Consider the following 24,120-nt stretch of genomic DNA (forward strand, 5'->3'; position numbering starts at 1 on the left):
TCAATATACACAAATCAATCAATGTGATAAACCATATTAACAAACTGAAGGAGAAAAACCATGATCATCTCAATAGATGCAGAGAAAGCTTTTGACAAATTTCAACACCCATTTATGATAAAAACCCTCTAGAAAGTAGGCATAGAGGGAAGTTACCTCAACGTAATAAAGGCCATATATGACAAACCCACAGCCAACATCGTCCTCAATGGTGAAAAACTGAAACCATTTCCACTAAGATTGGGAACAAGACAAGATTGCCCACTCTCACCAGTATTATTCAACATAGTTTTGGAAGTTTTAGCCACCCCAATCAGAGAAGAAAAAGGAATAAAAGGAATCCAAATCGGAAAAGAAGAAGTAAAGCTGTCACTGTTTGCAGATGACATGATACTATACATAGAGAATCCTAAAGATGCTACCAGAAAACTACTAGTGCTAATCAATGAATTTGGTAAAGTAGCAGGATACAAAATTAATGCACAGAAATCTCTGACATTCCTATACACTAAGGATGAAAAATCTGAAAGTGAAATCAAGAAAACACTCCCATTTACCATTGCAACAAAAAGAATAAAATATCTAGGAATAAAGCTATCTAAGGAGACAAAAGACCTGTATGCAGAAAATTATAAGACACTGATGAAAGAAATTAAAGATGATACAAATAGATGGAGAGATATACCATGTTCTTGGATTGGAAGAATCAATATTGTGAAAATGACTCTACTACCCAAAGCAATCTACAGATTCAATGCAATCCCTATCAAACTATCACTGGCATTTTTCACGGAACTAGAACAAAAAAAAATCACAATTTGTGTGGAAACACAAAAGACCCTGAAGAGCGAAAGCAATCTTGAGAAAGAAAAACGGAATTGGAGGAATCAGTCTCCCTGACTTCAGACTATACTACTACAAGGCTAGAGTAATGAAGACAGTATGGTACTGGCACAGAAACTGAAATATAGATCAATGGAACAGGATAGAAAGCCCAGAGATAAACCCACGCACATATGGTCACCTTATCTTTGATAAAGGAGGCAAGAATATACAATGGAGAAAAGACAGCCTCTTCGATAAGTGGTGCTGGGAAAATTGCACAGCTACATGTAATAGAATGAAATTAGAACACTCCCTAACACTATACACAAAAATAAACTCAAAATGGATTAAAGACCTAAATGTAAGGCCAGACAGTAACAAATTCTGAGAGGAAAACATAGGCAGAACACTCTATGACATAAATCATAGCAAGATCCTTTTGACCCACCTCCTAGAGAAATGGAAATAAAAACAAAAATAAACAAATGGGACCTAAGGAAACTTAAAATCTTCTGCACAGCAAAGGAAACCATAAACAAGCCCAAAAGACAACCCTCAGGATGGGAGAAAATACTTGCAAATGAAGCAACTGACAAAGGATCAATCTTCAAAATTTACAAGCAGCTCATGCAGCTCAATATCAAAAAAAGTAAACAACCCAATCCACAAATGGGCAGAAGACCTAAACAGACATTTCTCCAAAGAAGATATACAGATTGCCAACAAACACATGAAAGAATGCTCAACATCATTAATCATTAGAGAAATGCAAATCAAAACTACAATGAGATATCATCTCACACTCGTTGGAATGGCCATAATCAAAAAATCTACAAACAACAAATGTTGGAGAGGGTGTGAAGAAAAGGGAACCCTTTTGCACTGTTGGTGGGAATGTAAATTGATACAGCCACTATGGAGAACAGTATGGAGGGTCCTTAAAAAACTACAAATAGAACTACCATACGACCCAGCAATCCCACTACTGGGCATATACCCTGAGAAAACCATAATTCAAAAAGAGTCATGTACCAAAATGTTCATTGCAGGTCTTTTTACAATAGCCAGGACATGGAAGCGACCTAAGTGTCCATCAACAGATGAATGGATAAAGAAGATGTGGCACATATATACAATGAAATATTACTCAGCCATAAAAGGAAATGAAATTGAGTTATTTGTAGTGAAGTGGATGGACCTAGAGTCTGTCATACAGAGTGAAGTAAGTCAGAAAGAGAAAAACAAATACTGTATGCTAACACATATATATGGAATCCAAAAAAAAAAAGAAAAGGTCATGAAGAACCTAGGGGCAAGATGGGAAAAAAGACGCAGACCTACTAGAGAATGGTCTTGAGGACACGGGGAGGGGGAAGGGTAAGCTGGGACAAAGTGAGAGAGTGGCATGGACATATATACACTACTAAATGTAAAATAGATAGCTAGTGGGAAGCAGCCACATAGCACAGGGAGATCAGCTTGGTGCTTTGTGACCACCTAGAGGGGTGGGTTCGGGAGGGTGGGAGCGGGGAGACGCAAGAGGGAAGAGATATGGGGATATATGTATATGTATAGCTGATTCACTTTGTTATAAAGCAAAAACTAACACACCATTGTAAAGCAATTATACTGCAATAAAGATGTTTAAAAAAATTTTTTATATATTCCAAAGGCTCAAATTATTTTTTGCTCTCTCATTTCTTATGAAGACAAATACTCTTCCTGATCCAGAGGTATGTTAAGATATTAAAAAATATATATATATATCTTACTTTTACATATGAAAATATATTGAGTAACTGCATGGAAATCTTTAGACTTACTAATTCTAACTTCTGCCCAAGTTAGGCACTATAATTCAGATATCTAACTCTGAACTTTTTGCAATGAAATAAAAAATGATAATTCAAAGAGTAAACCTAACTTAGTAATTCATATTCATTTTTAAATAATTTATAACATTTTTTTGGTGGTTTTGATGCAACTGAATAAGAAATTTATCTCTGTTCTTTGCAAAACCCCTCCTGGCCAAATTTATCTGACTAATGCTTAGTTTAATGAGTTAATGCCACCAGCAGATAGAGACAAGATTTCATCCTCTACACAGCACAACTTCACAGAATACGACAGCTATGGCAATATGTAGCTTCAGATCTGCCTGACATGAGGTAACTTCAGCCTTGGATGGCTACCCATTATTTATTTGTGGTTTACAAATACAAGCTTCAGTTGTATCCCAGTCAAATTTCCTGTTCAACAATTTAACACAGGTAGAATCTCATTTTTAATTAATATAATGTAACATTGCATTTAACATAAAGAGGCTCTTTCCAGGTTCCTAACAAAATACACCTGAGGGCCTAGAGATTTTCCCTGAGCAAGCTCTAAGGAGCTTCTGGTTTTCTGTCAGAAGCAAGCTGCTGAAGCACTTGCCAAGCTGTCTGTACTTTTTCCTGAACTCAAGATGTGACCAGCTGGGCATCACTTGGATAATTCACAAAGCAACTCAGGTCTTTTCTGTTTATCTGGAGCAACGTGTTTCTACAATTTGAAGCTCCTAAAGTAGTAATTCTGGTGCACTGCTTAGTCAAAGAGCAGAAATCAGATACATATAATCACAAGCAAAACATGCTGAATTGCAGTTCAATTTTTTTTTTGTCTCCAATGCAGCTTATGCACTTCTCAGATGGTTTTGTTCAGATACTTTCTTAAATACAACAGAGATGTCAACAACTTAGTATCTGAAGACTTGCTATGCCTAGACATTGTGCTAGTAAGACCATTGGACTTCTGCATTTAATTCTTACGGCAACATTCTGAACTGTCACTCTACTACTATCATCCCCATTTCACAGATACGCAAATGGAGGCCTTAGAGAGGTTGAGCAACTGGTCTGTGTCACATAACTAGGAAACGGAGGAATTCAAGCCCCAGGTCCTGTGCTTGGTTTGATAACTATATGATTAGAATTCACTCTATTCATATCTCAGTTTTCCCTGTTCTGAAAGTCTATTTTATAAGAGCATATTTCAGCATGCATTTTTACAGAAAATCCTTACCCCCCCAACCTGATTCTATCCATTCATGTATAAAAATTAAACTTTCTAAAATGCAAATGTGTATGCATTGCTTGGTGGCTAAATTTACCCAAAAATGCTCTGTCCTGATTTCTTAAAAAGTTAAACGTATACCTACCATATGACCCAGACATTTAACTCCTAGGTATGTGCCCAAGAGAAATGCAAACATATGTCCACATTAAGACTTGTACAAAAATATTCATGGCTATTTTATTCACAATAGTCAATAACTGGTAACAGTTCAACAGGAAAGTGGATAAACAAAATATGTTGTATCCATAAAATGAAATACTACTCAGCATTGTAAAGGAATGAACTACTGAGACGCACAACATGGATGAATCTCAAGGCACGTATAGTAGAGAAAGAAGCCAGACACTAAAGAGTACATACTGTAAGACACCATTCATCTGAAATTCTAGAAAATGTAAACTAATCTATGGTGACAAAACCCAGATCAGCGGTTGCCTAGGATCGCAGACTGAGAGAAGAACAGATTGCAAAGCAGAATAAGGAAACTTTTGGGGGTGATGAAAATGCTCTCTGTATCTTGTCTGGAGCAATGATTTCATGGGCATATACAGGTGTGAAACAACTTGCATTCTCTCTTTAAAAGGATATAATTTATTATATACATAAATTATACCTCAATAAATTTGAAAATAAACTATAAGGGTTTCTAAAGGAAACAATGTGCATACTAAACTCCAGTTATCAAATCTTTTTTTAAAACATACTCAAAATTTTGTGAAACTGCCTGGCCCTTATCTGACACAATATATAGTTTGAGCTATCTACACTGTTTACTTTAGATTCTAAACTCCTGATAGTCAACAGTAAGTTCTCATTTTTAGCTTAAATTTTGTGCAGTTCAGAGCACAGCATTAGGCATTGCAACTCTTCAGAGAATTGTATCTAAATGTAACTCCATTCTGATATTTTTCATTGCTTTTCAAAGACATCCTGGAAGCAGATTAGAGTGAGCCTGCTAGCTTGTCCAACCGACCCTAAAAAAGTGTCACCAAGGAAATGTTTGCATTTGTTCCTAAACACATACAGGCATACCTCAGAGATATTGTGGGCTCAGTTCCAGACCAACTGCAATAAAGCAAAATATCACAATAAAGCAAGTCACAAGAATATTTTGGTTTCTTGTGCATATAAAAGTTATGTTTACACTATACTGTAGTCTACTAACTGTGCAATATCATTATGTCTAAAAGAACACGACATACCTTAGTCTGAAAAGTACTTTTTTGCTGAAAAATGTTAGCCATCATCTGACAGTGGAGGGTTGCCACAAACTTTCAATTTGTGAAAATTATAGTATCAATACACAGTACAATCAAGCAAAGCACAATAAAATGAGGTATGCCTGTAAGGACTGACAAAAACTCTGGACTCTAAGTCTCAGAACTTCTCCAAAACCCTCTTTGTGCTGAGGAACATGGTACGTTGTGTGGGCCATACAGGTAGTGTTGCTTCTGAAAGCCATGGCAATCCTGAGCTTGAACTTTAGGTTTTCGAAAAGGCAAGGGATTAGGGGAAAGAAGATGAAATAGAGTTTAGCCCACAAGAGGTCAGCAACTAGAAAGTTTCCTCAGCTCTGGATGTGCTCCCACCTCATTGCTCTCTCATTGATACAGAAGCATTAGGATTACTATGCTTGTGACCCAGTGCTGGGTCACAAACTATTTGTTACTGACACTCAGTGAGATAAGTACAGAAATTCAGAGTGTTGAGAAGCTCATAGAGCAGGGTACAGACCAGGTCCAGTGTTGTCAAACACAGCTGGTGAATCCAGCCATGAACAGGAGGGCCATGTTCCATTTACAGTGGCTTAAAATGCAAAAAGAAAAAACTGATCCTCCTCCACACATGGTTTAAGAAGCACAGTTTTATAGTACGTCTTACTCAGTGAAGGTTAATTTTTCCCAAAGTGATGATGGCGAGAGCCAAAAAGAGGTCACTTGCTTTCATCCAGTCAAATCCATGCAGCCCCCCGGCCTGTCTGTAGCTGTTCAGACTGAGATTGTAAAGAGAAATTAAATAAACCTTCTCAAAGAGAAAGTTTATCAAAAGTGCTATGTTTCCATTCTAATTAGTATCATGGTTGTATAAGCTGCAGATATGGTTGTCATCACATCAAGAATCAAAATGAAGGTCGTGGGCTTCCCTGGTGGCGCAGTGGTTGAGAGTCCGCCTGCCGATGCAGGGGACACGGGTTCGTGCCCTGGTCCGGGAAGATCCCACATGCCACAGAGTGGCTGGGCCCGTGAGCCATGGCCGCTGAGCCTGCGCGTCTGGAGCCTGTGCTCTGCAACGGGAGAGGCCACAACAGTGAGAGGCCCGTGTACCGCAAAAACAAACAAACAAACAAAAAACCAAACAAACAAAAAATGAAGGTCATGATAGTGACTATAAGGAGTGGATTAATTAATTTTCTTTTCTTCTTTCTTTCTTTTCCTCTTTATTTATTTATTTATTTTCATCCCTGTAGGAACACACTTATTCCTGAATCAGCCCCATTTGTTTTGGAGCAGCAAAGGTAGCAGGCACAGATGGGGCTGCTCCATGTGCCAATGCTTACATTTAATTAGGGTAGAACTAAACGTTGGCCCAGAAAACTCTGTCTCCTCACTTCTCATATTTCTCACAAAGATTAGTTGTGGGGGAACTCAGAGTGTATGGTATAGACAGCCTGCCTCATACTACACAGGAGTGCAGGGGAGGAGGTGTGCTCCTTATAATTGCTGCGGAGACTGTACAGATTCAAAAGGGCAAAATGGAGGCCAGGACTCTGAATTCATAGGCAAGAAACTACTTAACGTTTATTCTTCCTTCGTATCTCAGGTCAACTGTCACTTTTTCAGACGGCCTTCCTCAACTTTCCTGATTAGATTGCTTCCTTCTGCTTATCACAGAGAGGATAAATTTAGTCCAGTGATTTTCTGACTGGTGTTCACGTCCCCTACAGTTTGGTAAGCTCCACAGGGCAGCAGCCATGCCTGTCCTGTTCAGCACTGGATTCCTAGCACTTAAACACAGCAATGAGCAACAGAATATACTCAACAAATGTTTGCTGAAAGAAGAAATGAATGAATAAGTGAATGAATGGCTGAACAAATGAAGTCTCCACATATTAGACCATCTATACAATGCTTTGGTCCACGTTTTTAGATAAAAAGATAAAATTAATCATGAGTCTCATATAATTAAAAATTTAAAGAAGATTCAATAGCCCATGGAGGCCTTATTATCAGCTCAAAAGGAAATAAAAATTTCTAAGAATTCAGGGGTAGGAAATATACTGTGAATACATAATTCATGATTCTTGCCCATGGGGAATTTTATAAATGAAAGTTTTCTTTTTTTGAAATAATCAATAGAGAAAAAGACTTGTGTTATCCTGTATTGCAATTAGGATAAAATGTTGCAAATAATTTTTAAAAACAAAAGTCATGGTAGAGAGGAATAAATTTTAATATAATATACCCTTGTTTATGTTTTGGGTCAAATCACAGTTCCCAAGAACATTATCAACTTCAGATAGTAAAAACCAAGAATATGATTAGCCTATGCTATAGACTGAATGTTTGTGTCCGTCTCAAAATTCATATGTTGAAACCTAATCCCCAATTATCATAGTATTTGGAGGTGGGGCCATCTTATTAGGTCATGAGGGTGGAGCCTTCATGGATGGGATTAGTGCCCTTTAAAAAGAGACCCCAGAGAATTCCTGTGCCCTTTCCACAATGTGAGGACACAGTAAGAAGACAGCCGTCAATGAATAAGGAATCGGGCCCTCACCAGACACTGAATCTTTTTTTTTTTTTTTTTTTTTTTTTGCGGTACGCGGGCCTCTCATTGTTGTGGCCTCTCCCGTTGCAGAGCACAGGCTCCGGACGCGCAGGCTCAGCAGCCATGGCTCACGGGCCCAGCCGCTCCGCGGCATGTGGGATCTTCCCGGACCGGGGCACAAACCTGTGTCCCCTGCATCGGGAGGCGGACTCTCAATCACTGCGCCACCAGGGAAGCCCCAGACACTGAATCTTGATCTTGGATTTCCCAGCCTCCAGAACTATGAGAAATAAATTTATATTGTTTATAATCTACCCAGTCTCTGGTATATAACCACAGTAGCCCAACTGCCTAACACAGCCAAAAAGGCTTTCTTCCAACATCAAGGTTATAAATGCACAAGTACTTCACCAAGCAGGCCCACAACATCCCTGGATAGCTAGGACATCACTATTTTAGTTGCAAAGAGAGGGTTTACCCATTTAGTATTTATTGAGAAACAATAAGCCGGTAGATTCGCTGTCAAACAGTCTCAATTATTAAGCCCCATAAACAGAGGTCCATTAATTTTTTCCTAGCAAATACACAATTACTTTTATCATTGTGTATGTGAATAAATGCTTTTCTGTAATCCTAAAGCAACAATGACTGAAGTCAGTTTTATTAATATGCATTTAAGTGTGAAAGCTCATCAAAAGTATAAAAATCTATGTATTTTAAATTTCTTTATTGTCTTCCATTTTCTAAAAAACACTTGAGGTGGCCCAAAAAAGGATACACACATATTATTTATATATATAAAATATATAATTATAATGTATATTATATATTTTGTATCTATAAAATATATGTATACACAAAGACAAACATGCAAATAAGAAAAAAATCATCAGTATATACAATGCAGTTTACATAAAATAACGCAGTAAAATATTAATCATTTTGTAATGAACTTCCAAACCTAAGAGCCTCCCAACGAGAAGATATTTTAACATCCATTTTCTTTAAGCATACTTATTAGACTATTTTTAAAATATGTGCTAAACTTTTACCAGTATTATTTCATCCATTCAAATTACCAGGGGTGAAAGGAGATGAGTGAAAAAAATTAACATTTATTGATCAGGCATTGTAAATATTATCTAATTTCATTCTCACACTCTCTCTTCAACTTAGGTTTTATCACTCTTTTACAAATGAGAAGAGGGAATCAGAGAAAGAGAAAAATCACACAGCTGGTAAAAGGTGGGGCTGGATTCAAAGCTGGGTCTACCTGACTCCAAATGCCTTGGGTTCCCAGGCTTTGAGGACATATGTTGGTGGGTCACACCAGCCAGATGCCTGCAGGGTAGGTGGGGGGGGGGTCAGCAGTGAGGCTACTTCAAATCTCAAACCTGCCCCATCTTTCTCTCAACAATAAATACAAGTCAACCAATCTTCAGGACACAAACACACACTCATCTGCTACACTACAATCAGTTTCACTGATACGGTAGTTAACAATCCACCAGAATACAATTTTAGTAACCTGGCTAACAGGACACATCTATTTAATTGAACAAACCTTAGTCCTTTCGAAGTCACTAAAACAACTACAGAAGATACTGAAAGATCTACCTAAACAGGTCTGTAAGCCACAAGAAAACAATGTAACTCAGCAGTGGTTCACAGCAGGAGTTTTACTAAAATAGTTCACAATTGGATATACTAGAATGCCTTTCCCATTCCCACAGTTGGTAAAGGACAACCAGTTCATTTGAGGACTGAAACATTTTCAAATTGCACTGTAAAATTAGACACATTTCCTCAATCTCTCTTTCTCACTCTGGCTCTTGCTTGTCTCTCCCTCTCTCCTCCTCTAAATTTGAGGCTCTTTCTTATCCTTCAAATCTATTGTTCAGTTAATCTGTGCACGCCAGAATATTCTAATTTAAATCTGAGCCTGGGACATGCTATATTTTGTTTCTAGCTGCAAAAGTGTGAACGCCATAAATAACATGTACTGTGCTTATTCTCTGTTCCTAAACAGTCTGATAAGCTCATACTGAAACCATTTCAGTAATCACATTTGACAGCTCACTAGGATCCTGTTCAATTCAGCGTCCCAACCAGTCCATTATTCCTGCCAGTTTCCAGAAGGTCGAGGCATTCAGACACCCAGCTCTAAATGAGAAGAGCCCTGGTGGAACCCTCACAGGACAGGTACACTCTGGCTAACAGGCCGTCAATCTGTCAGTATCTCTCAAGATTGCTCAGCTCTGTCCAACTGAAGACCAGCTCAGAGTTGAGAGAAAGGGGAACCTAGTGGGTGGGGGTCCTGTCAATTCCATTTCTAAGGACCCATCTGCAAACTGTACCAGACCAAACCAGCACAAACCAGATCCACACTAGAGGAGCAGCATAGCACTTTCCTTCTCCTAATTAACTCCCTCACCTATTAAGGAGATAGTAATTGAACACTGACTAGATTACAAAGGAGGAGATAGTAATTGAACACTGACTAGATTACAAAGACACCATGTACTGCAGAGAACTTTGCAACATCAGCTCTAGGGCCAATTCCTGACTCCATTACAGAAAGCTATATGAGCCTCCCTAAATTTCTTAAATTTTCTAAGTCTCAGTTTCTCCATCTGCAAGATGGGTATAACATACAATGCCACAGGATTGCTGTGAAGACCAAATGAGATAATGCATTATGTAATATAATGCATGACTCCCCAAAATCAATTTCCTTCCTTTTTTCTCCCTTTATCAGGACCAAAGATTTCCCCATTTTCTCAAATCATGCAGTCTTTATATTACAATCCAGAACATACAGCACATTGAGGAAGAAGCAGGGCTCTTTCCCTCTTTTTGTTTTTTAATAAAACGTTTACTGACATATAACATACACACAGAAAAGAGCATAAATCATAAGGGAACAACTCCCTAAATTTACACAAAGTGACACACCCATGTAACCTAGATCAGAAAAGATTATAACCAGTCCTCCAGGAGCCCCCTCGTGGCCCAATTCCAGCCATTTCTCCTGCAACAATAACCTGTTTCCTGAATCCCAACACCACAGATTACATCTGCCTGCTTTTGAATCAAGTAACTTTTTAATAATGTTGACACATGCAAAAGGCAAATGGGAATGCAGGATACTGCAGCTAATCAGCTAAGCCAAATGGACAGTAAGTTATAAAAATAAATACATTGACAGCAATGTCAATATGTTGCTAGGACAGTGTTGGGCTCTCTTTTCTTCTTACTCTTTATCCAAACACTTTAGAACAAAAAGGGGAAAATTTACACATTCGTATCTGAATGAAACTCATCATATCTGCTTTCTAGTGTGGTACTAGATTGTGAGGACATCAAGAAGAAGTGTATTTTGTAGTAAGAAGAAAAATTATTTAACTCTGAAAGTAACTGCCATCACTCACACTTAAAATACAAACCAGTAATTTCCCAAAAATACATCTAAAACTTAAACGGCACTGATATCCTCCTCAGTACTTTAAAAACGATCACAGAAACCCTTAGGATCCTCAGAAAATAAATTTTAAAAATTCTCATCTAGCCAACTCTAATACTATTTGCTCCTCAGGAATAGAAATTAGAAATGACCAACAGGTCTTTTTTTCCCACTGGACCAACATGAGTGGCTCCCTACCATTCTTGATGGCATGGCAGTAAGAATTCATGTAACTCGCACTCCCCAAGAGGTTAACAGCCCATACAGAAAGCTAGGATGAGGCAAGAAATGCTGAGCTGTGTTTCGTTCAAATATTCCACTACGAACTGTATCTTACTCACTGACTTCATAACATCATGTACCGACAGCAAGAAACTGCTCATAAAGGTGTTCAACATAATTCGTCATTAAGGAAATGCAGGTCAAAACCACAACGAGATACCGCTTCAAACACCCACCAGGATGGTTATAATAAAAATGGAAAATAAGTGCTGGGAATGGTACGGAGAAACTGCAACACTCATGCATTACTGATAGGAACGTAAAATGGTGCAGCCCCTGTGGAAGACAGTTCCTCAAAAAAGTTAAACATAGAATTACTATATGACCCAGCAGTTCCTCTCCTAGGTATACACTCAAAAGAAGTGAAAACAGGTATTCAAACAAATACTTCTACAGATACATTCATAGCAGCACTACTCACTACTCAACAGCCAAAAGGTGGAAACAACCCAAAAGTCCATCAATGGATAAACAAAATGTAGTACATACATACAGTGGACTATTATTCAGCCATAAAAAGAAATGAAGTAGTGACACATGCTAAATGTGGGCGAACCTCAAAAAGGTTAGTGAAAGAGGCCAAAGATCACATACTACATGATTCCACTTATATTAAATGTCCAGAATAGGTTAACGTACTGCACACTGAATGGTTAATTATATGTTATGTGAATTTCACTTCAATATTTTTTAAACATCTTTATTGGACTATAATTGCTTTACAATGGTGTGTTAGTTTCTGCTTTATAACAAAGTGAATCAGTTATACATATACATATGTTCCCATATTTCTTCCCTCTTGCGTCTCCCTCCCTCCCACCCTCCCTATCCCACCCCTCTAGGTGGTCACAAAGCACCGAGCTGATCTCCCTGTACTATGTGGCTGCTTCCCACTAGCTATCTATTTTACGTTTGGTAGTGCATATATGTCCATGCCACTCTCTCACTTTGTCACAGCTTACCCTTCCCCCTCCCCACATCCTCAAATCCATTCTCTAGTAGGTCTGTGTCTTTATTTCCGTCTTACCCCTAGGTTCTTCATGACCTTTTTTTTTTTTCTTAGATTCCATATATGTGTGTTAGCATACGGTATTTGTTTTTCACTTTCTGACCTAATTCACTGTGTATGACAGACTCTAGGTCCATCCACCTCACTACAAATAACTCAGTTTAGTTTCTTTTTATGGCTGAGTAATATTCCATTGTATATATGTGCCACGTCTTCTTTATCCATTCATCTGTTGATAGACACTTAGGTTGCTTCCATGTACTGGCTATTGTAAATAGAGCTGCAATGAACATTTTGGTACATGACTCTTTGAATTATGGTTTTCTCAGGGTATATGCCCAGTAGTGGGATTGCTGGGTCGTATGGTAGTTCTATCTGTAGTTTTTTGAGGAACCTCCATACTGTTCTCCATAGTGGCTGTACCAATTCACATTCCTACCAACAGTGCAAGAGGGTTCCCTTTTCTCCACACCCTCTCCAGCATTTATTGTTTGTAGATTTTTTGATGATGGCCATTCTGATCGGTGTGAGATGATATCTCATTGTAGTTTTGATTTCCATTTCTCTAATGGTTAATGATGTTGAGCATTCTTTCATGTGTTTGTTGGCAATCTGTATATCTTCTTTGGAGAAATGTCTATTTAGGTCTTCTGCCCATTTTTGGACTGGGTTCTTTGTTTTTTTGTTATTGAGCTGCATGAGCTGCTTGTAAATTTTGGAGATTAATCCTTTGTCAGTTGCTTCATTTGCAAATATTTTCTCCCATTTTGAGGGTTGTCTTTTGGTCTTGTTTATGGTTTCCTTTGCTGTGCAAAAGCTTTTAAGTTTCATTAGGTCCCATTTGTTTATTTTCTTTTTATTTCCATTTCTCCAGGAGGTGGGTCAAAAAGGATCTTGCTGTGATTTATGTCACAGAGTGTTCTGTCTATGTTTTCCTCTCAGAGTTTGTTACTGTCTGGCCTTACATTTAGGTCTTTAATCCATTTTGAGTTTATTTTTGTGTATGGTGTTATGGAGTGTTCCAATTTCATACTTTTTACATGTACCTGTCCAGTTTTCCCAGCACCACTTAGAGGCTGTCTTTTCTCCACGGTATATTCTTGCCTCCTTTATCAAAGATAAGGTGACCATATGTGCGTGGGTTTATCTCTGGGCTTTCATCCTGTTCCATTGATCTATATTTCTGTTTTTGTGCCAGTACCATACTGTCTTGATTACTGTAGCTTTGTAGTATAGTCTGAAGTTAGGGAGCCTGATTCCTCCAGCTCCATTTTTCGTTCTCAAGATTGCTTTGGCTATTCGGGGTCTTTTGTGTTTCCATACAAATTGTGAAATTTTTTGTTCTAGTTCTGTGGAAAATGCCAGTGGTAGTTTGATAGGGATTGCATTGAATCCGTAGATTGCTTTGGGTAGTAGAGTCATTTTCATAATGTTGATTCTTCCAATCCAAGAACATGGTATATCTCTCCATCTATTTGTATCATCTTTAATTTCTTTCATCAGTGTCTTATAATTTTCTGCATACAGGTCTTTTGTCTCCTTAGGTAGCTTTATTCCTAGATATTTTATTCTTTTTCTTGCAATGGTAAATGGAAAAAATGAGATTTTGCATCATTAGTGTATAGGAATGTCAGAGATTTCTGTGCATTAATTTTGTATCCTGCTACTTTACCAAATTCACTGATTAGCTCTAGTAGTTTTCTGGTGGCATCTTTAGGATTCTCTATGTATAGTACCATGTCATCTGCAAACAGTGACAGCTTTACTTCTTCTTTTCCGATTTGGATTCCTTTTATTCCTTTTTCTTCTCTGATTGGGGTGGCTAAAACTTCCAAAACTATGTTGAATAATACTGGTGAGAGTCGGCAACCTTGTCTTGTTCCTGATCTTAGGAAATGGTTTCAGTTTTTCACCATTGAGGATGATGTTGGCTGTGGGTTTGTCATATATGGCCTTTATTATGTTGAGGAAATTTCCCTCTATGCCTACTTTCTGCAGGGTTTTTATCATAAATCGGTGTTGAATTTTGTCGAAAGCTTTTTCTGCATCTATTGAGATGATCATATGGTTTTTCTCCTTCAATTTGTTAATATGGTGTACCACGTTGATTGATTTGTGTATATTGAAGAATCCTTGCATTCCTGGAATAAACTCCACTTGATCATGGTGTATGATCCTTTTAATATGCAGTTGGATTCTGTTTGAGAGTATTTTGTTGAGGATTTTTTTTTTTTTTTTGCGGTACGCAGGCCTCTCACTGTTGCAGCCTCTCCCGTTGCGGAGCACAGGCTCCAGACGCGCAGGCTCAGCGGCCATGGCTCACGGGCCCAGCTGCTCCGCGGCATGTGGGATCTTCCCGGACCAGGGCACAAACCCGTGTACCCTGCATTGGCAGGCAGACTCTCAACCACTGCGCCAGCAGGGAAGCCCTGTTGAGGATATTTGCATCTATGTTCATCAGTGATATTGACCTGTAGTTTTCTTTCTTTGTGACATCTTTGTCTGGTTTTGGTATCAGGATGATGGTGGCCTCATAGAATGAGTCTGAGAGTGTTCCTACCTCTGCTATATTTTGGAAGAGTTTGAGAAGGATAGGTGTTAGCTCTCACGTCAATATTTTTAAATGTCAAAAAAAAAAAGATTAAAGAAAGAAAAAAGGATAAAAAAGAGGAGGCAAAAAAGGAAAAAGAAACTGCTCATAGGTGCCAAAGAAAGAACTACCCCCAGAGATAAAGGTGAAAAGAAAACAAATAAGCAATTCAACTGAGAAATCAATTAGAAATTGCTCCAGTGGTTCCAGTCTCTTTCTCTTCAGTGACCCAATAAAGGTTTGAAATCATTCTCTTTAAACTCTCATTTTTCATGCCAATATATAGGAGGCAAGAAGCCTAGATTCAACTAGCCTAAAAAGCCTGGCAGATACCGAATCTAGATAGATAGAAGGTTAAGTTCAGCAAAACCCAAAGAACCCAGGAGGCCCTCTCAACCTTGGCAGGAAGGGTGCGGTGTTCAGAAGCTCAGACAGAGGCAGCACAGGAGCATTGAGCAGCAAGGGATACCTAGGGAGATCCCCATCCGAAGTGCTAGATCCTAGCCTTGAGCCCTGCTAAGAGTGCCTGCTGTGCTGGGCCTGAGGGTCCTTTAACACAGATGTTCACTGCATACAGAAGGAGGTTTCAAAAGTGCAGATGAAAACTTAAAGCAGGACACAAGGTGCTGGGTTCAGCAGAAGGCCCTTCACTCCTTTCACTCAGCATCGCTCCTATAATCTGTATCTGTAGCTGGGAACTTCGGTCCTCACTAGTCTAACCAAAAAGAACCAACTTTTACTGAAATCTACCAAAATCATAAAATGTAAAAGCATATCATCTTATTTTCTTCCTCAGAGAATAATTTTTAAAAATTTTGTATTAACTTTTATAACTTTAAAAAAAATCTTACTTTTAAAAGAATTTGTCTGCTGATAAATATATTTAAGGATGGCAGAATGGCCCATAAAACAAAGGTGTAGGACTGTATACCATAGAGCAGCATAACAAATATGCATATTTCTAATGTGTATCAAGGAAAATAAATGTATGCAAAATATCAAATGATGAAGGGGTGAAGATCTCTCTCTGTTGGGGTCATAAGGCATCTTCCAGTTAGACCTACCCCAACATTTGTAGGACAGGAGCAAGAGTACAAATGGAGGCCCATATATCATACGCCATGAAGTATCTGCTCACCCCATCCAATTCAAGATAGGCAACTCCTGTCCACAAGACGCCCCCAGTCTCTACTGATAATGGCATTCTCCTTTTAAGTTCCTCAAAGAACCTGAGGCTGGAATCCAGGTTGAACATAGACTTCTTCAACTTCTCAGGGTTCTGCACTAGAATAGAGCCGTGCCAGGAGAGCCACCCATACCCTGACTTTTTCCCCTTCTTTCCACCTCAGTTCTATCTTATACCACAAGGGGCACTGAACACACATCCACAACAGCTGCCTCTTAGCAACCCCTCAGACCTGGGGTTCACCCACTTCAGGTGAATGAACCTGAGAAGGAGGTCAGAGAAGACTCTAGAAAAAGGTGCTAGGCCATTTGGGCAGGGAATTCTAGCACTCTAAGTACCTAAAGCAAGGTCTAGAAGGAGGGGGCACAGGCTGTGGGTAGGCACATCTCCTTGGATCTGTGGATTCCTTATCCCACAGGGAAGGGAGAAGATGGAGAAGGGCCAGAGTGGGGTCCTTCAGAGCTATGTTCCTCAAAAGTGTGCTCCACCAACACGAGAGTGAACACCACCTGGGAGCCTACTAGAAATGGAGAATCCAAGGCCCCACTGGGATTTTGATTGGACCCACTCAATCAAAATCTCTAGGTGATTCATATGCACATTGAAGTTCAAGTATGGGATTGGCACAGGGCCCCTTTTGTCCAAATTGAAGGGTGATGATGTGTCTGGCAGTTGTCAGTCCTTTAATATACTACTTAACCAACTTTGAAAGTGAAGGTAGGCTATTTCAGATGAAATAACATTCCATTCATGTGCATGACAACACAGGGACTTGTTTAGTTCTCCAACAACTCAAGCAAAGGATCCAAGACAAGTGGAATGATATGGGTCCTATCTCCACTTCTGGACTGAGACTGAGTCACAGACTTTTTAAAAATTGTAACAGATTCCCAGAAACTTTATTAGTTCTGTCAGGGCATAGTATCATCAGAAAATAAGTTAGACACCAAGGAACATCTGGCTCTATCAATTAAAAGTAGGATTCCACAATCTAATTATTACATTTTCAATTAAGGCTGAGCTCCTGGTACATTCTTCCACCGTTCCTTGAATTAGCAGAGACCTGTGAGCATGTTCAGAGCAGGGATATGTTAATTAGAAAGAGAATTTCCCAATAAGAAGCTCAGCTGACAACGCCTGATAATTAGGAATGTTATAACAAATCACTGACCCATGAGAGACACTCTCCTAGTGTTAGCTGCCCTCAGGGACTCACAGAAGACCATATCACAATTTCTACCACTTGTCACTTTTGCTGCTGCTTTTGCAGGCTGTCACATTTACATGTCTTCAAGAAGTAGTCTGGGAAACCAAGTGACACTGAAATCCTGGCACTCCCTTTTTCAATAGTGCCTGCTTCTCTGTCCTTAGGGGCACTTTAACTTCACCCAGAGCACTTCTTGGTTGAAGATTTTAGCAGTGCAGACCCTCACATCACAGAGTGCAAAGTCTTGCCTTCAGAACCTGAATGTCACTTGGTATCCTAGAGTGTCTCTCCTCTTCACCTAGTGGTGGGTAGGGCCAAAACACAAATGTTGAGGGTCTTCATCACTTCAGATACTCTAGCAGCAGCAAGACTGTGCTTGACTTCACCATGCTGCTGTGTGTACTATTACTGCTAGATGAGCCAGGACACTGAGGCTCTGAATATGTTTTGAGAAATGTATGTTTGCAATAGAATGGCAGATGAGACAACAGAGCAGAAGTACAAAGAGAAGGCCCAAGACCAGCCTGAAAGTACCAGGAGTAGAAATGATCTCAATAAGACTGCTTACTACAGCTGCATGGTATGCTAAGTGTTTTCCAAATGTGCACATTCTCCCTCAATCTTTACCACACCATTTTATGGCAGATTTTATTCCCATTTTACGAATGGCAAAATGAAGGCTTGGATTGTTTATGGAAGATTACATAGCTAGTGAGACATGATTCAAAACCAGGTTTAGTCAACCAAACTCAAAGTTCTTGACCAGTGTATCATACTGTAATGAAAGTAGAAAAGACTCCAGAAGATTCAGTCAGATCTCTGCATGCTGGATTATCTCAGCATACCCCAAACCTACCTCCTAACTTTCTCCTGTTGCCCTTCCTATCTGTCTCCTAGTTAACCTCCACATTTGGCCAAATCTTTTAACTTTTAGCTCCCATAGATTCTCCATTTTCTACTTTTCATTTCCATTGCCACTGGCCTAGTTGCGACCTGGTCACTTCTCTGTTACTGCAGCAGTGCTCTAACTGATCTCCCTTCATTCAGCCCCTCACTTTTGTGACACAATCTTCACCTTGATGCCAGAATGAACGTCCCCAAGCAAGGTCAGGACACAGCCCTTCCACAGAAATCATCCAGCTTCCTAAAAGCCACAGGTTCATACTAAGCTCTCTTCTTGTCTTGCCTTCCACACTGGTCTTCTTATACTTGACCCAAATGACTGTCTCTCCCCAAACACAAGCCCGTAACCTTGATCTTGGCTCACTCCATTCCCTAGGGCTGGAATGCCCATCTTTTCATTCTCTTCAATCAAAATCAAATCCTTCCTTCAAAGCTCAACCAGGAATCTCCTGTCAAAATGGATCTTCCTTTCCTAGGCGCTCCCACTGACTTGCCCTTGAGCTGCATTTATTTTATTCCATAGGTTTCAATTTGCCTGACTCACCTGTTAGACTGAAAGATTCAAGATCATCTTTATAACCACAGTACCTACAATGCTTTTCATAGGGAATTACCATCTGAAAGCAGCCTCAAGTGAGAATTTTCCTTTAGAGTTAAAGGGTTTTATCCTCCTCTTCATCAACAAGAATTCTGAAATTCACTGCATTTCACATTTTGTTTTTGTTCTTATTTGTTTTTTTCTGGCTAAAAAGCTAGAAGTCAAATCTCTCTTTATCCTCAACTCCTGCCCTATTCTAATTTCTATCTTCTCCAATCTTTATTTTCTACTTTCTCCTTGTATTTTATTATTTTATGTTTCCTTTAATTTACCTCAACTCCTATGGAACAAGATGGCATATAAATAAATAGACGTATAAATAAAGATTAGGTTTTTGAGAAATGATTGACAACTTGCATTGAAAGTAAGATTCCTATGGGGGAAAAAAGTGGAGAACTCAGCCAAAATTTGTTACAGTTTCTGTCCATAGTCTAAAGGGAAGGATACAGGACTGAAACAAGAAAGCAGTTTGCTCCCTGAGACTCAAAGGGTGACACAGTAAAAAATGGGGGTGGGGGCTATAGTACTCTGAAGCTATAGCCTTAAGCACTGAGGTCCAGATATGAACCAGGTATCCGGTAAACAGAGCACTACCTAAGAATTGTTTACTTAACTTTGACTTCCCAAATCCATTCCCACCATAAGTGATTGCTAGTTGTGCATGGGGCAGGAGTTGGAGAAAACTATACTAGAGATTGGTGACATACCAAGAGAAAGTGCAGAAAAGCTGGTATTTGGAGGAACCTGCTTTGATGCAAAAGTCCCTCCCCACTCATTTCATTTGAGTGTAACTACTGACCTCAAGGAGAAGTGAAAACCAGTGGAGGGGGCTAGAAATAAAACGGGCAGAGTGCAGTGGAATCTGGTTCATAACAGTTACTACTCCACTGCAGCTAAGGCCGAAAGAAAGCCAGAGCTCAAGCCATGGGCCATCCAAGTTCCAACCATTTGCCCCCATAACTTACCAGCCAGGTGAGTTTGGAAAAATCATCCACCTGTCCAAGCCTCAGTTTTCTCCATCCTAAAATGGGAATAGCTATGCCTTCCTTACTGGGTACTTTGACAATCAAATGAAATGATATGTGAATTTGCTTTATAAACTCTTCATAGACAAGACTTATTTTTATTTCAAGGAAGATTTATTGAGAGAAGCAACACAGCATAGGAGCACAGATCACAGACTCTAAAACCATATGGCCCAGGATTTAAATTCCAGTTCTGTCATTTCCTAGTTTTATGGCCTTAGGCATGTTACTAACCTCTCCAAGGCTCAGTTTTCTCATTTGTAAAATGGGATAAGAGTGACTATCTGATAGGGTTATCATGAGGAATAAATGAGAAATTTTTTTATCTAAAGAAGTAATGTTATACATGTTTCATAAATACATGGATTGTGACTATCCCATAAGCCAGGTACTATGCTGCGTGCTGCAGGGTGCACCCCTGCCCCCCCCAACAATAACAATGGATCCTATCAGAACTTTCACATGCCCAGGCGTAACTTAACCTATGACCCAAGCAACAGGAGATAAACAATAAACAATAAACCTCTCAGCGGCAGAAAATCAGATGACAACCTTGACAAGGGATTCATAGCTGGAATTCTCCTACAATTCTCCTACAAAATCTGAATTTCAAATTTCAGATTTTCATCCTGTCCTTGTGGTCACTTAATTAATTTGTAGTATCTCTCCAAGACTTGCTGTGATTCATTTATGCTTGTGAAATGTTCAAGCAGTTTTTTATACCATTTATTTAATGAACTATTATTATGACTGCTGTGGAGAAATTTCACTTTGGTGTTGAGAAATATTTTATAAACACCTTTCAGCTGCCCACATTCAGGGAAGATATGAAATGCAGGAAGTACAAAAAAAAATGACTTCATTGGATGAAATTTTACAGGGTCTCTCATCCATCTTTTGTGAGCTCTGTAGCTTTTTTGTTTTTGTTTGTATGTTTGTTTTAAGTTGAACATTAATGAAGGAGAAGAACATCTTTTCCCACTTCCTGTTCACCTGGCATGGAGCAGGTAACCTGGTAAAACTTCAATAAGGCCCAAGTAAATTTTGTCACTTTTGGATAATTCATTTTGTAATTAATCAAGGGTTTTATTTGAGGATGATTAGCATCTGGCCATATTCCAGTTCTGACATTCTACAAATATTATCCCATGATTGACTACTTCTTTTGAAGTGCGGCAGAAAAGTTGTCCAACTCATTACCAAGCTCTGAAAATCCTCGCTGTTGACACAGAGGGAAACCTCTACGTGAGTCACTATAGTTTTACAACTGAATAAACTGTTAACTAAATTGGAAAAATTGTCATCAAGATGATAAAGGCCACTTTGGAACTCAATGCCAAAGCACTCCCGACTTGTACCTTTCTGAGAATGACCATTTGTAAAGAGATTGACGTCTGGGAGATTAAAGGTGAAATCTAATACGATTCCCCAGGTCTCAATATGCTGCTTCAACCTGATTTAAGGAAAAGGAATTTCCTGGGTATGTCCCTTTAGTGTTTTTGTCCTAGGAGTATGCATGAGAATCCATTCTGTAAGCCACTGTGCTAGCATGTTATAAAGATGACTGGCCCTTTGGCTTGTGACATAGTTTGGCCATATGTATTCAACTTTCCAGTACTCTTTTGTTCATTCTTTTTCTTCAAAGTTTACATTTGTACAGCTTCCTTAACCCTGATTTCTTAAAGGCATGGGACCCAGCCTTTATATATATTAAATACTATGCATACAAGTGTTCTTATCTGTGGGAAAAATCAGGAAGAGGACACACCGGACTCCCTCATAACTCTGATGACCTGCTTTTCTCCTCCACTAATCTCCAAGGCAGACTAATTTACACAATTGACGAACTGCCTGATAACCCCACGTCTTCTTTCACTGTGAGCCAGAGCATAGCTGGAGAGCCTGCCACAACACTGGGAACCATTCATCTCTTACAAACTCAGGGAAAAAAGAAAACCAATGTAACAAGCTTGGGCACCAGACCTTACTCTCATCCCTTCTTAACTTCTGGGGAGTTAAGAAGGGATGAGAAGTTAAGAAGGAACATTTTAAAGGACCTTTTCACACCTAGGGTGCTTCCACACTCTACCTGCTTAACATGGAATTTAATAGGCCACTTAGCTATCCTTTGGAGAGGTTCCAGCACTGTCATTCAGTAAGGTATTTTTGCATATATTAAATTTGGTTGTGAGGACTAAAATTCAAGAGCTTGATTGAAAAGCAAAGTTTATTTTCCCTAGCTGTTCAATGTAGTATTATTCAGGCACTAAAAGGCAACAAGGAGAAGCTGTAAACACTCTCTGTTCATGTCTTTCCCTCCTCCACACAATGTATTACCCTGAGTTACTGACTGTGGAAAGAAGCCCACACTTCACGGAAGCAGTTAGGCTCCCATAGGTCTCTAGCCTACAGAATATCTAACTTCACATCATCACAGGGTAGCAGCACTAGAGAAGAACTTACAGACTGCCTGCTTTAATTCCCTCGATTTTCCTGACCAGAAAGATGAAAGCAGGATAAGTGAAGTGATTTGTCCAAGGTAACACTACTAGTTAGTGCCAGAGCCTGGACTAGAGAGAGCCCAGTTCTGGTTTCCCAGTCCAATGTTAATTCTTACTGTATTTCCTAAGACATATTTGTTTTCTTTTCGAAATCCATCCAAATGGCTTCTGCTAGGGTTGTAGAAATGCCTATGAGAAATTGACTCTGCAAAGCCAATGGGCAAATACCAAACACAGGGCCAGTCCATCTCAAACTGTCTGGGAAGATCTGCGGGTCAAGAGGCAAGACAAGGGCAGGCAGCCCTGCTTCAAAGGATTCTAAGCAGCTGGTAATTGAGACCTTCTCCTTAATAAAATGACATCCTCTGGTCATCCTGCAGAAAAGCCCCCGGCATAGCCCTGGTACTTAACTGACCAAATATCTACCCATTAACACCATCTCTATTTCTGAATGGGTAGTCATTTTAATGGGAGACATAAATAGGGACATGTTAGTCATGGCCTTGGTCTTCAAAGAGTTTGATACTTCTAAAGCAAGACAATCGTGTTTTAAATAATATGTTTGAACTATGGAGCCTTGCATCTAACAGGTTAAAAAAAAAACAACCTGCTACACTGAATATATAGTCTCCTAATTCCAAAGATATTTTGTCAAAATTAATTCATCATTTTAAAATCACGGTTAGATTTCTAAGTTAATCCTCAAAGTCTATTTCAATAACAAAGTATTACAACATGCTACAGTGAAAATGGAAGAAATCCTCACTGACAGTGTATCACCAGATAAGGACAATCTGAAAACAGTAAAACTAAATAAGAGGTCTTTTCCTAAACTTTTTAAATGCTAGCAAAGGAAGAAAAACGGATTCAACGAATAAGCGTATGGAAGGCATGTGAAATTTTTGAATAGAAATTCTGAGTACTTCTGAGGACTATTAAGGTTGACTACAATCACAGAGTGCCTTCAGTGGAACGATGTGGGCTGTGAGTTAGGAAAGATGGAAAAAAGGAGAAAACTATAAGAAGATGAAGAGAGATGAAGACTAGTGAAGTTGGGTAGATAGTTCCATGTCTGTCATTGGGTGGTGCTGTTGACTCGGGACAGTGGGACCACCGCTCCTCAGGTAAAAGGGTTGTAGTGATGGTGATCAGCAGTGGTTCTCAAAGGTGGTTCCTGGTCAGCAGCATCAAGACCACTTCGGAATTTTTCAGAAATGCAAAACATCAGGCTCCACCCCAGACCAAATGAATCAGAAAGATTTCTTTCTCAACATCTAGCCCTCCAGCTGATTGTGATGCAAGCTAAAGTTTGAGAACTACTCACCAGTTATGTAGAATGAATAACAGCAAGAAGCTGTTCATTACACAGGATATTTGCAAGTCAGGCAATTTGGCCATGTCCTGCTAGTGACTGTACTTTAAAGCACTGGTTCTCAAATTTGGCTGCACATTGGAAGTTTTAAAAAAACCCTGAGGGCCTGGCTCCACCCCAGAGATGTGACTTAATTGACACTGCAGTGTGGCCAAGGCATCAGGATTTTTACAAGCTCCCCAGGTGATTCTAATAGGTAACATTTGGAAACCACTGTTTGAAAGCACTTCAATCATATTATGCACTCAATTTAAAAAATCTTATTCTAGACCCTCTC

The 24,120-nt window shown here is 39.3% G+C and overlaps 1 protein-coding gene across 6 annotated transcripts in view; it reads right to left on the minus strand.

Moving 5' to 3' along the window:
• GLIS3 (GLIS family zinc finger 3) overlaps nt 1-24,120 on the minus strand; it is a 504,604-nt gene that overhangs the window by 207,932 nt on the left and 272,552 nt on the right. The window lies entirely within an intron of this gene.

The sequence above is a fragment of the Lagenorhynchus albirostris genome, chromosome 7 (assembly GCF_949774975.1).
Source record: "Lagenorhynchus albirostris chromosome 7, mLagAlb1.1, whole genome shotgun sequence".
Classification (NCBI taxonomy): Eukaryota; Metazoa; Chordata; class Mammalia; order Artiodactyla; family Delphinidae; genus Lagenorhynchus; species Lagenorhynchus albirostris.